The sequence below is a fragment of the Trichechus manatus genome, unplaced genomic scaffold (genome assembly GCF_000243295.1).
Source record: "Trichechus manatus latirostris isolate Lorelei unplaced genomic scaffold, TriManLat1.0 scaffold00086, whole genome shotgun sequence".
Classification (NCBI taxonomy): Eukaryota; Metazoa; Chordata; class Mammalia; order Sirenia; family Trichechidae; genus Trichechus; species Trichechus manatus.
Genome location: NW_004444022.1, coordinates 357,164 through 373,336, shown reverse-complemented (window position 1 = coordinate 373,336; position 16,173 = coordinate 357,164).

Genomic DNA, 16,173 nt, shown 5'->3' with positions numbered 1-16,173 from the left:
ACAAAGAACCCTATTGCTACCGTATTTAATACCTCATCAAGAATGGGACACTTGGCAGTTTTCTTTGGGTCCTGTGTCTGATAGCAAAAACTATTAAAAATAATCAAAAATCAAATAAACTGAAACATAAGGTATATTCTGAGCAGTTGTTCTATATGTATATAAGGAGACCATTCTGATTCCAAAAAAAAAAAAAAAGGCAAATGGCTTGAAGTAGGCTATTTACAATGAAGCTTATAATGAAAAGAGGAGGGAGAAGAATAGGAAGATCAACCATTGGCTAATCTTAACATGATTGATTGAACCCTGACCTCCCCTTCTTACTTGGATCACCTGAAATCAGGTCACAAGGTGGTTTCTGGCCCACCTGCAGCCATGATACCTTTTGAAATTTACATTAAGTAAGCCTGGCTTTGAACAGGAAATAAAAGATCAGCAACTTTGAGTGAAAAAAAGACACTGGCAGGATAATTTTGGGTCAGAAATTTTTATAATTAATATTTGTTTTCAGGGGTAAGATAAGACCTCAAAATGAAAGTAAGATGCCTGTTATTAATTTTTCTTTTTGACACACCATACACAAAAACCAACTGAAAATGGGTCAAGGATCTTAATCTAAAACCAAAAACCAGGGAGGCTGGGCCAAGATATTTGAATCGTCAGATGCTTCCTGTGGTCCCTCTTACAACAAAGACCTGAAAAAACAAGTGAATTGATTATATATGACAATCTAGGAGCCCTGATCATCAAAGACAAAGTTAAGGAGTTGGAGTGAGCAGCAGGGGGTGGGAGAGACAGTTCAGAAGCAGCGAAGAAGTGCCAGTTGTGAGGTAGCCAGCACCCTGCTGGCTGGGTCAGCCGGCACACACCGACTGAGATGAGCAGTAGCACTCGGGACACGTTTCACCACGTCAGGAGACACCAGGTGGCGGAGAGTCTGCACAAGCCTCCAGAGCCAGAGGGAGGTGGCGCTGGACCTGTAAAAGTTAAGTGCAAGCATCTAATCTACCAGGAGGGGTCAAAATAACCCCTCCCTCTCCAGGACTTTTGCAGTGAAGAAGTGCTACTTTCTCCTCACCCACCCCCTCCTTGCTCCTCTCTGACGCAAGTCAGCAGTATTCAACAATTGCCACTCCCCCTAAGCTGCAACTAAATGTTATCCGCGCCCATGCCAGTTCTTCAGCTTTAGAGGAAAAAAAAAAAATCACCAAGCCCCATAAGCTGCACATGGAAGGCTATATGCTCCAAAAGCAGTCTCAGAGCTTCAAAAAAATCACCACGCCCCCTAAGCTGGGAACTCAGGGCAGGCACTGTTCTTTAGACTAGGCCCTGGCATAAGGGGTCCACTGACTTGTAACACCCTTCTCCCCTGACTAGACCTGTGCGGGCCAATTCAACAGTGTAGGCCTTCATTAGCATAGAACAACAGGGCCTATTTTCAAGCCTATTTTCAACTGTAGCAGCCAAGGGGGAGTGTAGATTCATGACATTTGACATCGACCTGCCCATTAAGCAGGGCCTCACCCACCCACATCAGACGCCTGAGGGCTAGTGATATCACCCGTTCTATCTAGCCACCAATGACAGGGGTCTGAGAATAAGTGGCACCTCCCAGTCTTTACAGCCAGTGGCATTGGGCTCCCAGAGTCTGGCTGCAAAACCCAGCCACCTATGGACTCTATGGGACAGGAGCATGCCTTTCATTCAAGCAATCAAGGGTAGCTGTCAGCCCCCTGCCTTGCTCAGTACATAGCTCCCAAATGCAGACAGATACCTGTGCCTGCTCCAAACTCCCCTACACAACCCTGCCCATCCAGGACTGTAGGTGAGAGTCTGCACCACACACTCAGTGAACAAAGACCTGGACACCTGAGCTGAATCTGCACAAGAAAAATGAACAGACTCCTGGCTCACACACCTAGTAGCTGCTCTAACCACCTGGTGACAGGACGTGAGAGCTTCAGAGATGCCAATAACCAAAGTAGCTCACATGCACAGCCTATTTTGGCATATCAAAACTAAACAAAAAGCTAGGACACAGTAAGCTAATATACAATAAATAAATATAATAACCTATTGACTGCTGGGAGACAAGAGTCAAGATCAAATCACATAAAGAAACAGGTAAAGATGGCTCCAGCAAGAAACCAAAACAAAGAACCAGGAAAACTTCTGGAGGAAGAGAAGTTCTTGGAATTACTGCAGTTAGAATTCAAAAGATTACTATACAGAACTCTTCAAGAGATCAGGAAGGAGATCATAAGAAACTCAGACCAAGCCAAGGGACACACAGACAAAACAATAGAGGAATTCAGGAAACAATACTAGAACAGAAAGACAAATTTAACAGCCTGCTAGGAAACATAGAGAGACAGCAAATAAAAATCCAAAAGATTAACAATAAAATATCAAAATTTGACAATGCAATAGAAGGTCATAGGAGCAGAATTGAGGCAATGGAAGTCAGAATTAGTGAGACTGAAGATAAATCCTATGGTGCTAATTTATCTGAGGAAAAATCAGATAAAAGGATTTTAAAATGAAGAAACTCTAAGAACTATGTGGAACACTATCAAGAGGAATAACCTACCCGTGATTGGAGTACCAGAAAGGGACTGGGAGGGGGACAACAGAAAATACAGAAAGAATTGTTGAAGATTTGCTGGCAGAAAACTTCCCTGATATTGTGAAAGATGAGAAGATATCTATCCAAGAAGCTCATTGAACCCTACTCAGGGTAAATCCCAAGAGAAACTCACCAAGGCATATAATCAAACTTGCTGAAACAAAAGATATAGAATCTTAAGAGCTGCTAGGGATAAATGAAAAGTCACCTACAAAGGAGAGTTAATAAGGCTAAGCTGTGACTACTCAGCAGAAATCATGCAGGCAAGAAGGCAATGGGATAACATAAAGCCTTAAATGAAAAAAAAAAAATTGCCTGCCAAGAACTATATATCCAGCAAAACTGTCTCTCATATATGATGGCCAAAATAGGGCATTTCCAGATAAACAGAACTTAAGGGAATTTATAAAAAACCAAACCATAATTACAAGAAATAATAAAGGGAGTCCTCCTTCTAGAGAACCAACAATATCAGACAACAATCCCAGACTAGAACACAGGTCAGAACAACCAGATATCAAACCAGATAGGGAAATTGCAAAAATAAGTCAAAGCTAAAAGACTGAAAATAGGGAAACACAGGTGTCAATATGTAAATGATGACATTAAAACAAAAAAACAGGGACTAAATAGTGTAGTCATAGAACTTTCACATGGAGAGGAAGTTAAGGAGATATCAAGAAAGAAAAGATTGATTTAAACTTAGAAAAAAAATATGGGTAAATTTTAAGGTAACCATAAAGGAAACTAACAAATCTACTCATCAAAATAAAAAAGAAGAAAAACATAAAGACTCAGCAAATGCACACTCAACAATATTTAAAAGATGACAAGAAAATACATAAAGAAAAATGACTCAGCACAGAAAACTAAAAGGAACAAAGAAACTGTCAACAACATACAAAAAAAGACATCAAAATGACAGCACTAACTCATGTCTATCAATAATTACACTGAATGTAAATGGACTAAATGCACCAATAGACAGAGAGTGACAGAATGGATTAAAAAAAAAAAACACGATCTGTCTATATGCCTCCTACAAGAGACACAACTTAATTCAAAGACACAAACAAAAACTCATATCAAGCATACAACAACCAAACAAGAGCAGGCTTGGCAATATTAATCTCTGACAAAATAGACTTTAAAGCAACATCCACCACAAAGGATAAGGAAGGACACTATATAAGGATTTAAGGGTCAATGCACTAGGAGGACATAACCATAATAAATGTATATGTACTCAATGACAGGGCTCCAAAATGCATAAAACAAACTCTAACATCAATTAAAGGAGAAATAGACAGGTCCACAATAATAGTAGGAGTCTTCAACACCCCACTTTGGTGAAGGACAGAACATCTAGAAAGAAATTCAATAAAGACACGGAAGATATAAATTCCACAACCAATCAACTTGACCTTATAGACATATACAGAACACTCCACCCAACAGCAGACAAGTACACATTCTTTTCCAACACGCATGGAACATTCTCCAGAATAGACCACATATTAGACCGCAAAGCAAGCCTTAACAGAATCCAAAACATTCAAACATTACAAAGAATCTTTTATGGCCACAAAGTCATAAAAATAGAAATCAATAAGAGAAACAGCAACGGAAAAAACTCAAATACCTGGAAACTGAACAACACCTTGCTCAAAAACGACTGGGTTATAGAAGAAATTAAAGACGGAATAAAGAAATACATAGAATCAAATGAGAATGAAAACACATCTTACCAGAACCTTTGTGACACAGCAAAAGCAGTGCTCAGAGGTCAATTTATAGCAATAAATGCACACATCCAAAAAGAAGAAAGGGTGAAAATCAATACATTAACCTTATAACTTGAACAAATAGAAAGAGAGCAGCAAAAGAAGACCTCAGGCACCAGAAAAAGGAAATAATAAGAATCAGAGCAGAAATAAATCAAATGGAGAATAAAAAAAATTGATAGAGTCAACAAGATCAAAGGTTGGTTCTTTGAAAAGACCAACAAAATCGGTAAACCACTGGCCAAACTGACAAAAGAAAAACAGAAGAGAAAGCAAATAACCAGAATAAGAAATGAGACTGGTGATATCACAACAGATCCAACTGAAAAGAAAAGGATCATAACAGAATACTATGACAAATACTCTAACAAATTTGAAAACCTAGAGGAAAAGGAAAAATTTCTAGAAACACACTGTCATGGATTGAATTATACCCTGCCCAAAATGTGTGTATCAATTTGGCTGGGCCATGATTCCCATTAGTGTGTTGTCCTCCATTTTGTGATTGTAATTTTATGCTTAAAGAGGATTAGTGTGGGATTGTACAACACTCTTCCTAAGGTCACATCCCTAATCCAATGTAAAGGGAGTTTCCCTAGGGTGTGGCCTGCACCACCTTTTATCTTACAAGAGATAAAAGGAAAGGGAAGCAAACAGAGAGCTGAGGACCTCATACCACCAAGAAAGCAGTTCAGGGAGCAGAGTGCATCCTTTGGACCTGAGGTTCCTGCGCTGAGATGCTCCCAGACCAAGGGAAGGCTGACGACAAGGACCTTCCTTCAGAGCTGACAGAGAGAAAAAGCCTTCCCCTTGAGCTGATGCCCTGAATTTGGACTTGTAGCCTACCAGACTGTAAGAGAATAAATTTCTCTTTGTTAAAGTCATCTACTTGTAGTATTCCTGTTATAGCAGCACAAATGACTAAGACACATACTACCTACATAAACTAATGCAAACTGAGGTAGAAAAACTAAATAAACCTATCACAAAAGAAAGGGTTGAAGAGGTAATTAAAAAACACTCCTAACAAAAAAAAAGCCCTGGCCCTGACAGCTTGACTGGAGAATTATACCAAACTTTCAGAGAAGACTTAACATCAGTACTACTAAAAGTATTTCAGAGCATAGAAAACAAAGGAATACTCCTGAAATCATTTCATGAAGACAGCATAACCCTAATACCAAAGCCAGGTAAAGAAACAAAAAAAAAGAAAATTTCGGACCAATATCCTTCATGAACATAGATGCAAAAATCCTCAACAAAATTCTAGCCAATAGAATTCAACAACGTATCAAAAAAAAAAAAAAAATCATCATGACAAAGTGAAATTCATACCAGGTATGCAGGGATGGTTCAACATTAGAAAAATAATCAATATAATCCATCACATAAATAAAACAAAAGATAAGAACTACATGATCTTAACAATTGATGAAGAAAAGGCATTTGACAAAGTCCAACACCAATTCCTGATAAAAACTCTCAGCAAAATAGGTATAGAAGGGAAACTCCTCTACATAATAAAGGGCATTTATTCAAAAACAACAGCCAACATCATTCTAAATGGAGAGAGTCTGAAAGCATTATCCTTGAGAATGGGAACCAGACAAGGACGCCCTTTATCCCACTGTTATTCAACCTTGTGCTGGAAGTCCTAACTGGAGCAATAAGGCAAGAAAAAGAAATACAGGACATCCAAACTGGTAAGGAAGAAGTAAAAGTATCCCTATTCACAGATGATATGATCTTATACACAGAAAACCCCAAAGAATCCACAAGAAAACTACTGGAACTAATAGAAGATTCAGCAAAATATCAGGATACAAGATAAACATACAAAAATCAGTAGAATTCCTCTACACCAACAAAGAGAACTTCGAAGAGAAAATCACCAAATCAATACCGTTTACAATACTCCCAAGAAGATAAAGTACTTAGGAATAAACCTAACCAGAGACGTAAAAGACCTCTACAAAGAAAACTATAAGACACTACTGCAAGAAACCAAAAGACACCTACGTAAGTGGAAAACATACCTTGCTCATAGATAGGAAGACCTGACATTGTGAAAATATCAATTCTAACCAAAGCTATCTACAGATACAATGAGATCCTGATCCAAATTTCAATGGCATTTTTTAATGACATGGAGAAACAACTCACCAACTTCAAATGGAAGGGATAAGTTAAGCATTACTGAAGAAGAAGAACAAAGTGGGAGACCTCACACTACCTGATTTTAGAACCTATCATACCACCAAGATAGTTAAAACACCTGGTACTGGTACAACAGACAAACCAATGGAACAGATTTGAGAACCCAGAAGTAAATTAATGCACCTACTAGCAGCTGATACTTGACAAAGGCCCAAAGTCTGTTAAATGGGGAAAAGATAGTCTCTTCAACAAATGGTGCTAGCATAACTGGATATCCATAAGCAAAAAAAAAAGAAAAGAAACAAGACCCATACCTCACACTATGTACAAAAACTAACTCAAAATGGATTAAAGATCCAAATATAAAACCTAAAATGATAAAGATAATGGAAGAAAAAAAATAGGGATAATGCTAAGAGCCCTAATACGTGGTATAAACAGTACACAAACTATAACTAACATTTTACAAATACCAGAAGAGAAACTAAATAGCTGGGAGCTCCTAAAAATCAAACACTTATGCTCATCAAAAGACTTCACCAAAAGAGTAAAAAGACAACCTACAGACTGGGAAAAACCTTTGGACTACAACGTATCTGATGAGGGTCTAATCCCCAAAATCTACAAGACACTGCAACACCTCAACAACAAAAAGACAAATAACCCAATTAAAAAGTGAGCAAAGGATAGGAACAGACACTTCACCAAAGAAGACATTCAGGCGGCTAACAGATACATGAGGAAATGTTCACTATCATTCCCCATTAAAGAAATGCAACTCAAAACTACACTGAGATACTATCTCACCACAACAGGGCTAACATTAATCCAAAAAACACAAAATAATAAATGTTGGAGAGGTTGTGGAGAGAATGGAACACTTATGCACTGCTGTTGGGAATGTAAAATTGTACAACCACTTTGCAAAATTATTTGGTGCTTCCTTAAAAGGCTAGAAACAGAAGACCCATACGATCCAGCAATCCCACTCCTCGGAACGTATCCTAGAGAAATAAGAGCCGTCACATGAATGGGTATATGCGCACCCATGTTCATTGCACCATTGTTCACAATACCAAAAAGATGGAAACAATCTACGTACCCATCAACAGACTAATGGATAAGCAAATTATAGTACGTACACACAATGGAATGCTAAGCAATGATAAAGAGCAATGATGAATCCATGAAACATCTCACTACACGCATGAGTCTGGAGGGCATTAGGCTGAGTGAAATAAGTCAGTGGCAAAAGGACTAACGTTGTATGAGATCACTATTATAAGAACTCAAGAAAAGGGTTAAACACAGAAAAGAGCATTCTTTGATGATTATGAGATTGGGGTGGAAGGGGGAGTGGAACTCACTAACTAGATAGTAGACAAGAATCATCTTTGGTGAAGGGAAGGAAAATACACAATACAGGGGAAGTCAGTACAGCTGGACCAAAGCAAAAGCTAAGAAGTTTCCTGAACACAACTAAACACTTTGAGGGACAGAGTAGCTGGTGCTGGAGCCTGGAGACCATAGTTTTGGGGGACATCTAGGTCAACTGACATAAAAAAGTTTATTAAGAAAATGAATTTGGTGAGTGGCTTTCTAAGATGCACCAATTTGTCCCAACCCAACTGGAGCAAAGGAGAATGAAGAACACCAAAGATACAAGGAAAGTATTAGTCCAAGAGACAAAAGGACCACATAAACCAGAGACTCCATCAGCCTGAGACCAGAAGAACTAGATGGTGCCTGGCTACCACCAATGACCGCCCTGAGAGGGAACACCGCAGAGTCCCGGACAGAGAGGGAGAAAAGAGTGGAACAGAACTCAAACTCATGTAAAAAGACCAGACGTAATGGTCTGACAGAGACTGGAGGAACCCCTGAACCTATGGCCCCCAGAAGCTCTGATAACCCAGAACTAAAACCATTCCCAAAGCCCACTCTTCAGACAAAGGTTAGATGGACTGTAAAGCATAAAATAATTCTCATGAGGATTGTGCTTCTTAGTTCAATAAGATACACGAGACCAAATGGGCGGCTCCTGTCCGGAGGCAGGATGAGAAGGCAGGAAGGGACAGGAACTGGTTGAATGGACACAGGGAACCCGGGGTGGAAAGGGGGAGTGTGCTGTCACATTGTGGGGATTGCAACTGATGCACATAACAATATGTATATAAAGTTTTTATGAGAAATTGAACTGTAAACTTTCACCTAAAGCACAATAAGAAAAGTAAAACCTAAAACTATAAAATTCATAGATGAAAATGTAAAGAAGACGTTGTGGGACCTAGGTCTCTGTGATGGGCTATCAGATATGATGACAAAAGCATGAGCTGCAAAAAGAAAATGCACAAATGGGACCTCATAAAAATTAAAAATTTCTGTTCATCAAAAGACTATCAGAAAAGATGGTTTGTGGGATGGGAGAAAAATTTGGAAACCATATGTCTGATAAAGGTCTAATATCCAAAATTTATAAAATACTTAGACAACTTAACAACAATAACCCAATCAAAAAATGGGAGAACTTGAAAATACACTTCACCAAGAATGATATTCAAATGATCAACAAGCATGTGAAAAATTATGTATATTATGTAATATCAATATTATGTAATGTTATGTAATATATTACGTTAATTCAGTATATTATGTAATATCAATCCTATTTCCTCTTGGTAACAGAATCAATCACACCAGCCGATATGGTAACTCCCTTCTTTGCCTGTTGATTCAGAGGCATAAGGAGCCCAAAGGGGCCAGGTGATATGCTTAACTACCAGTTTAATGTAATCAGTGATGTGTCTCCAGGTAGGAGCATTCCTCCCTTTGGAACTAAGACCTCTTGACCTGCAGAGTAGGGTCTCGGGGACAGGAGGTAAAAATTTTGGGAGTGGGTCACTAGGGGTAATGGTGAATGGTGCCACGGCCATTTCCATCCCTTGATTCCTGGATCCATGAATCTTGGCTATGGGAGAAACAGAACCGTATACTGGACGCTGTTTTAGAGCATATACGACCTCCTGGAGCATATTCCCCCAACCTTGCACAGTATTGCCACCTAGCTTGCACCGTAATTGTGTCTTTAGAGGTTCATTCCATTGTTCTATCAAGCCAGCAGCTTCAGGATGATGGGGGACATGATAAGACCAGTGAATTCCATGAGCATACGCCCAATGCCGCACTTCATATGCTGTAAAGTGAGTCACTTGATCGGAGGCGATGCTGTGTGGGATACCATATCGTTTGGATAACGCATTCTGTAAGTTCATGGATGATAGTTTGACGGAAGCATTGTGTGCAGGGGAGGCAAATCCGTATGCAAAGTGTCTATTCCAATAAGAACAAAACCCTGCCCTTTCCATGATGGAAGCAGTCCAATGTAATCAACCTACCACCAGGTTGCTGGCTGATCACCTCAAGGAATGGTGCCATATCAGGGACTCAGTGCTGGTCTCTGCTGCTAGCAGACAGGGCACAAAGCAGTGGCTGTAGCCAAGCTGGCCTTGGTGAGTGGAAGTCCATGCTGCTGGGCCCATGCATAACCTCCATTTCTGCAACCATGGCCACTTTGTTCATGAGCTCATTGGGCAATGACGGGAACCACTGAGGGAAGAGGATGACTGGTTTCCACAGAACACATCATCCTATTCACTTGATTGTTAAAATCCTCCTCTGCCGAGGTCACCCTTTGGTGAGCATTCATATGAGACACAAATATCTTCACATCTTTGGCCCACTGGGAGGGGTCTATCCACATACCTCTTCCCCATGCCTCCTTGTCTCCAGTTTTCCAGTCATGTTCCTTCCAAGTCCATGAACATCCAGCCAAACCATTGGCCATAGCCCATGAATCAGTATACAATTGCATATCTGGACATTTCTCCTTCCAAGCAAAGTGAAGAACCAGGTGCACTGCTCGAAGATCTGCCCAGGATTTCCCTTCACCCCTGTCCTTCAGTGAGGTCCCAAAAAGGGACTGTAGTTCTGTTTCTGTCTACCTATATTTGATGCAGGCCACACCCCCAAGGAAACTCCCTTTCAATTCACTGGCTACTCACAGCAGATCCCATCATGGAGGTGATCACATGTCAAATCTCATCATGGAAGTGATCACATCATCATATGACTGCCAATCTATATCATAACTGCCAAACCACTGAGAATCATCACCAAGCCAAGTTGACACACTACTTTAATGCTCACATGCACCTTAGTACTTACAGTGACATCTTTGTTTTTAACACTTTAAAGATGTCTTTTGCAGCAGATTTGCCCAGTGCAATACGGCATTTGATTTCTTGACTGCTACTTCCATGGGCGTTGATTGTGAAACCAAGTAAAATGAAATCCTTGAAAACTTAAATATTTTCTCCATTTATCATGATGTTGCTTATTGGTCCAGTTGTAAGGATTTTTGTTTTCTTTATGTTGAGGTGTAATCCATACTGAAGGCTGTAGTCTTTGATCTTCATCAGTAAGTGCTTCAAGTCCTCTTCACTTTCGGCAAGCAAGGTTGTGTTTGTCTGCATATTGCAGGTTGTTAATGAGTCTTCCTCCAATCCTGACGCCGTGATGGTCTTCGTATAGTTCAGCTTCTCAGGTTATTTGCTCACCATACAGATTGAATAAGTATGGTGAAAGGGTACAACCCTGATGCACAGACTTACCAGTACTGGAGGAAATGAGGGACAAAGAAGTCATAATACACAAAAACAAATAGCACAGTGGCTGAAATGAATCCTTCATTATTGGTAATTAACTTAAGTGTAAATGGATTAAATTCTTCAATCAAAAGACAGAGAGTGGTAAAATGGATAAACACACACACACAATCTTAAAAGGGATGAAAGTGAAAGCATGAAAAAAAATATTCCATGCAGATAGTAACCAAAAGAGAGTTGGGATTGCTATATTGATAGCATACAAAATAAGCTTTAAGTTAATATCCATTATAAGAGACAAAAAAAAGGACATTATATACTGATAAAAATGTGAATTCACCAAGGAGATGTTACAACTAAAAATATATGTGCATGTAACATGAGAGGCCCAAAATATATGAAGCAAAGAGAACTGAAGGGAGAAATAGGTAGTTCTACAGTAATAGTTGTAGACTTCAATACACCACTTTCAATAATGGACAGAAAGAAGGTCAATATGGAAATTAAGGATTTGTACAATGCTATAAATGATATGAATAGACACAGTGACTGGAAAAATGGGCTCAAATATACCTACTATTGTGAGAACTGAGCATGATCAAGCAATGTTTTGCTCTGTTATAAACCGGGTAGCTATAAGTCAGAGCTGATTCAACAGCATCTAGCAAGCATATAAACCAACTAGACATTACAGACACATATAGAACACTTCACCAACCATCAAAATGATGCATGTTTTTCTCCAGTGCATTTCAATCATTCAGCATGATAGACAATATACTAGGTCACAAAATAAGTCACCATAAATTAAAAAACAAAAACAAAAAACTCAAATCATACAGAGTTTCTCTGACAACAGAGTAAAATTGGAAATTAACAAAATGAAAGGTGGAAAATACAAAAATATGTGAAGATTAAAGAGCACAGAATTTAAAAAAAAGGGTCAAGGATAAAGTTAAGAGAAAAATCAGGAAATACTTAGAACTGAATGAAAATGAAAACACAACGTACCAAAATTTATGAGATGTAGCAAAGGCAGGCCTCAGAGGGTAGTCTATAGCAATAAACAGCTACATTAAAAAAAAAAAAAAGCTCAAATCAGTAACCTAACTATATGTTGTTGCTGTTGTTAGGTTCCATCGAGTCAGTTCCAACTCATAGGGACCCTATGCAAAACAAAATGAAACACTGCCCAGTCCTGCACCATCCTCACAATCGTTGCTATGTGTGAGCCCATTGTGGCTGCCACTGTGTCGATCCATCTCATTGAGAATTTTCCTCTATTTTGCTGACCCTCTACTTTACCAAGCATGATGTCATTCTGCAGGGACTGGTCCCTCCTCATAACATGTCCAAAGTACGTGAGACAAGTCCCACCACACTTGCTTCCAAGGAGCACTCTTGCTGTACTTCTTCCAAGACAGACTTGTGCGTTCTTCTGGCAGTTCATGGTACACTCAATATTCTTCGACAACACCATAATTCAAAGGCATCAATTCTTCTTTGGTCTTCCTTATCCTTTGTCCAGCTTTCCATGCATATGAAGCGATTGAAAACACCACGCACATCTTAGTACTTAAAGTGACATCTTTGCTTTTTAACACTTTAAAGAGGTCTTTTGCAGCAGCTTTTCCCAACACAATGTGTCATTTGATTTCTTGACTGCTACTTCCAAGGGCATTGATTGTGGATCCAAGTAAAATGAAATTCTTGACAACTTCAATATTTTCTCCATATATCATGATGTTGTTTATTGGTCCAGTTGTGAAGATTTTTATTTTGTTTCTCCTTTCGTTTTCACTACTCTACTTTCAACAGCAACTTTCAGAGTTTCCTCTGACATTCATTTTGACCTTTTCTTTCTTTGCTGTCTTCTTAATGACCTCTTGCTTTCTTCATGTATGATGTCCTTGATGCCATTCCACAACTCATCTGGTCTTCAAGTCATTAGTGTTCAATGTGTCAAATCTACTCTTGAGATGGTCTCTAAATTCAGGTGGGATATACTCAGGGTTGAATTTTGGCTCTCGTGGACTGGTTCTAATTTTCTTTAGCTTTGACTTGAACTTGCATATGAGCAATTGATGGTCTGTTCCACAGTCGGCCACTGGCCTTGTTCTTACTGATGTTATTGAGCTTTTTCATTTTCTCTTTCCACAGATGTAGTCAATTTGATTCCTGTCTATTCCATCTGGTGAGGTCCACGTGTATAGTTGCCATTTATGTTGTTGAAAAGAAGGTATTTGCAATGAAGTCATTGCGATCTGCAGCATCTTGTCTGTCACCAAGGCTGTATATTCCAACTACTGTTCCTTCTTGTTTCCAACTTTCACATTCCAATCCCAATCCTTATCATTGCATCTTGATTGCATGTTTGATCACTTTCAGACTGCAGAAGTTGGTAAAAATCTTTAATTTCATCTCTGGCTTTAGTGATTAGTGCATAAATTTGTATAACTGGTCTTCCTTGTTGGCATATAGAAATTATTGTGTCACTGACCGCATTGTACTTCAGGACCGATCCTTAAATGTTCTTTTTGAAGGTGAATGTGACTCCACTCCCCTTCAATTTGTCATTCCCAGCATAGTAGACCATATGATTGTCTGATTCAGAATGGCCAATACCAGTCCATTTCAGCTCACTAATGCCTAGGATATCAATCTTTATGAATTCCATTTCATTTTTGATGACCTCCAATTTTCATAGATTTGTACTTTGTGTATTCCATGTTCCGTGATTAATTGGAACCTAACCATATATATTGAGTAAACAGAAAAAGGAGAGCAAGCAGCCCAAAGCTACCAGAAGAAAGGATATAACAAAGATCAGAAAAGAGAGAAATGAAATACTGAAAATAAAATCAATAAAATGAGAAGTTGTATCTTTGAAAGTTCAACAAAATTTGTTGTTGTTGTTGTTAGGTGCTGTTGTTTTGGCTCTGACTCATAGCGACCCCATGAACTACAGAACAAACACCCTCTGGTCCTTTACAACCCTTTATCTAGACTGACAGTGAAAAAGAGAGAGAAGATGCAAAGAAATAAAATCAGAAATAAAAATGAGGACATGACAACTAATCCTACAAAAATAAAAATAATCATAAGCGAATACAATTACAATTGTACATCAACAAATTAGATAACTTAGATGAAATAGATGGATTCTTAGAAACACATAAACTACAAAATTGTCTCAAAAACTAACAGACAATCTCAACAGAACCACAGCAAGTTAAGAGATTGAATCACTAATCAAAAACCTCCCACAAAACAGTCATAGACTTCACTGGAGATTTCAACCACACATTTAAAAAATAATTGACATCATTGTATCTCAAACTTTTCTAATAAGTAGAAGAAGATGGAACACTTCTTAACTTATTCTGTGACAGAAGCATTAACCTGATAACAAAGCAAGAGAAAGAAACAACAAAAAAGGGAAAACTACAGAACACTATTCTTTATGAATATGAATGGAAATATTTTCAACAAAATATCAGCACATCAAATGCAACACCATATCAAAGGGATTATATAACATTATGCAATATTACAAAGTAGAATATATTCCAGGAATGCAAGGATGGCTCAATATTAGAAAACCAATCCATGTAATCCTGCATATTACTAGAACAAAGGAAAAGAACCACATGATCATCTCAGTCAATGTAGAAAAGGCTTTTGACAAACTCCAGTGTCCTTTTTTGATAAAAACACTCAACAATCTAGGAGTGGAAGGGAAATTCCTCAATCTGATAAAGCTAACATCATACTCAACAAAGAAAGACTGAGAGCAGTTGATATGATCTTCTATGTAGAATTTCCCAAATAAAGCTACTAGAGCTAATAAACGAATTCAGGAAAAGTGAAGCTTTCTAGAGAAGCAAAACCAGTGAAACGTGTATGTATGTATGTATGTATGTATAGAGAGAGATTTTTATCAAGGAAGTGGCTCAGTTGATTGTAGAGGCAGGCAAGTCCCAAGTCCATGGGTCAGGCGTCAGGATGGAGGATTCTCCTGACTCACGTAGCTGCAGGAGCTGACAAACAAAAGATAAACAGATAAGATGGCAGGCTGCTGGCTCAAACTCTAAGACCTAGAGATCAGATGATAACGAGCCGAATGCAGGATCCAGAGCAGAGCAAAAGTCAGCGAGCTTAGCCAGAAAACCCGTACATATTGGATGCAGTCCATATCCCCAAGGAAACACCCTTTCAACTGATTGACTGTTCATAGCAGATCTCATTATGGAGGAGATTACATTATATCAGATCTCATCTTGGGGGTGATTACGTTATTACATAATTGCCAAACTACATCATAACTACCAACCCACTGAGAATCATGGACTAGTCAAGTTGACACACAACCTTAACCATTACAGGTCAACCCTTGTCAACTTGGTATCTGTACACATCTCTTCAAACCATACATAATCTCTGAATAAACACAATTACAAAGTCATGCTTGTGCCTAACATGATACAACTAACATGTATACAACTGAAAACGCACTAGCCCTATTTGCATCTTGTATTTTATAAGAAAACAAAAATATTTGAGGCACACAAACAAGGAAGAAATACTAATAATGATTACAGTCTTCGTTTCTGCAACTGGTCATGTGGTGGTAGCTGATATTTAGAACTACTTTCTTTCACCACTCATTCAGTATTCCCTTCACTCTCAGCAAGCACCTCAGGTGGTCATGGTTCTTTGCATGGTGGGGTGACCCAAACTTTCATTTCTGAAGGGTCTGGACCATTTAACAGTTATGTCAGAATTAGGCTGCTGTAGTTTTCCACTGACTTTAATCACAGGGCATGGTAGTATTAAGAGATGCCCTAAGGGATCTCTTGTATTCCAGACATATACTTCTTTACCTCCATTGTGTAATATCAATCCAATTTCCTCTTAGAAATCAGGATCAATCACACCAACC